Source organism: Gavialis gangeticus, unplaced genomic scaffold (genome assembly GCF_001723915.1).
Source record: "Gavialis gangeticus isolate Ggan-Ray unplaced genomic scaffold, GavGan_comp1, whole genome shotgun sequence".
In the NCBI taxonomy this organism is placed as follows: Eukaryota; Metazoa; Chordata; order Crocodylia; family Gavialidae; genus Gavialis; species Gavialis gangeticus.
The window spans coordinates 101,436,478-101,438,778 of NW_017729024.1; the positions used below are offsets into that span (position 1 = coordinate 101,436,478).

The window sequence follows — 2,301 nt, forward strand, 5'->3', positions numbered from 1 at the left end:
ATGCTGCATCCATGCCATGGGGCAGCTGTTGCACGGGTGCCAAGCTGGGGGGGCAATCCCTGCTGCCCCCACTGTCCCACGCTGTACAGGGGGGCTCTGCCATGAGTGCCCAGCAGTCCCAATCACTGCTGCTACATCTGGTGAGTGGGGGGCTTCTTTTCTTTTTTTTTTTTTAAAGCTCACCAGCTCCAGCAGTGGCAATTGGGGCCTCTGGGTGCTCGTGGTAGAGCTCCCCCACACAGCGTAGGGCAGTGGGGATTGCCCCCTCCCACTTGGCACCCGCATAGCAGCTGCTCCATAGCATGGGTCTGTGTGGCTTGGAGGCCACTGTGCACTGTCTGGGAGCTGGGCCCGCAGGGGCTGAGTGGTGCTGGGCTCTGGCTGACAGGTGGAGCCACCCCACCTCCCGGACAGCGCGTGACACCCTGCCGAGCCATGCTGCACCCACACCATGGGGCAGCTGCTGCATAGGTGCCAGGCAGAGGAGGCCAATCTCTGCTGCCCTCAACTGCCCCACACTACAAGGGGGAGCTCTGCCACAAGCCCTCAGAGGCCGCAATTGCCACTGCCAGAGCTGGTTAGTGTGGGGCTTTTTTTTTTTTTTTAAGTGCCAGGAGATAGGGGCTCAGTGCCTGGCTCTGGCGCAAACTTTGTGTGGTCTTAGGTAAGCCATTTAATTTCTCTGCTATGGCTATTCTGTTCTGGATGATAGGGGAGGCTAGGGATAAAGGAACTCAGTCTAATGTCTAGAGCCAGAGCCAGGGGCCCAGGGTGGTCAAAAACCAAATGTATGACAAATGCCAAATTCAGGAGCAAAGCTGAGAAGCTGATCTAGCATGCCAGGCCAAGAGGTTGACAGTCAAGAAGACCTCAAGCCAAGGGGTCAGGAGCCAGAGTCAGGATGCTGAATGTAGGAATTAAAAGGCAAGGACCACGAACCTGGGAAACGTTACAGCAGCAGGACACGTTACAGCAGCAGGAGACAAGGCTGGGAGGTGTGCACAGGCCAGGGGCTTTTTGCAGCCTGAAAGCTTGGTGTGTTGTGCAGCAAAGGATGGACAGTGCCCTTAAATGAGGAACTGGAGCCAGCCAGGTGGCTGAGCAAGAGCTGTCTTGGAGCCCAGCTGAGATAGCTTAGCTCACTTGGTTGGGGAGCAGAGATTTACTCCTTACACTCTATAGGTTTTTAATACTGGACACATCCCAGTGTTACCTGAGCGCCTGCCAGTAGAGCTATGAACAGTGAGACTAACAGCTGTCAGATTTATCCCATTGTCTTTCTCATCATTTCTCTGGAGGGGAACTGTAGGTTCAATGTAGTGTTTTGGTCAGTTGGGTTATGGCTTTAATATGTATGCTCTTACATGTTCCTCTCAGAGAAGGCAGGCCAGAGGTGTTCACCTTGCCCTTAGGAGCAGGGGACGATCCTGTTACTCATCTTGACCCAAGCAGCTAGTCCGAATCCAGGGCTTTGTAGATCATACTAGTTAGGAAGAGAAATGGAAGATGGAATCAGTATTTCTTTGCAAAGAAAAGTACCAAATCCTGTTTTCCTGAATGCTTTTTCTCTGCATCACACTACCCATGATTCTGTGGCCATGTTTTGTCTCTGTTGTATTTTTCTGTTTCTCAATCTGAGCTTGAACTGCCCTTCTCTCTTGCTCTCGCCCACACCCATGCACATGCCTGCCCAAAAAATCCACTGATCCCTCCACCCACATATTTCAGATTTTTCAGGAGCTCTGCTGTGTTTGTGCTTTGGGTTTGGTGATTGCTTTTATTTCAGCTCCCAGCTCCCCCAGAAGAGCTTACCAGCCTCTTACAGTTATCTTGGATGAAGGGTGGCAGTTCCACCCACCAGTTGCAGTAAGACTTACCCAGCCTCTAGCAGCCCTTACTGCTTAGTTCCTGTGAGAGGTAGTTTCACAGTCTGGGGCCAGCTGGCAAGGAAGCTCTGTCTCCCATACAGATGGTCTTTAGCCTTATAGCAGACAGTCTGTTGGGTCTGAAGGGTGCCTGAAGGCAGAGCTGTTCTGGCTCTGTAAGTGATTCTCTCAATATGCTGAGTCCAGCCCATGGATAAAAAGCAAAGGCTTGGTCTTAAATCAGTTTTTTTTTATTGGAAGTCTGTGTAGGAGGAGGAAAGCAGAGCACAACCCTTGTCACTGAGAACATTGCATACTAGTTTAGGTTTCCTAAGGACTTCCTGCCCAAGTGTGTCACATTGCTATAAACCAGGGTTGTCAAACATACAGCCCATGGGCAATATCCAGTTACATGGAGTCCCTTCATCTGGCCTCT

At 51.4% G+C, this 2,301-nt stretch overlaps 1 protein-coding gene across 1 annotated transcript in view; it reads right to left on the reverse strand.

Annotated features, from left to right (window-relative positions):
* GDA (guanine deaminase) overlaps positions 1 to 2,301 on the reverse strand; it is a 101,061-nt gene that overhangs the window by 48,271 nt on the left and 50,489 nt on the right. The gene's annotated exons all lie outside the window — the stretch shown is intronic.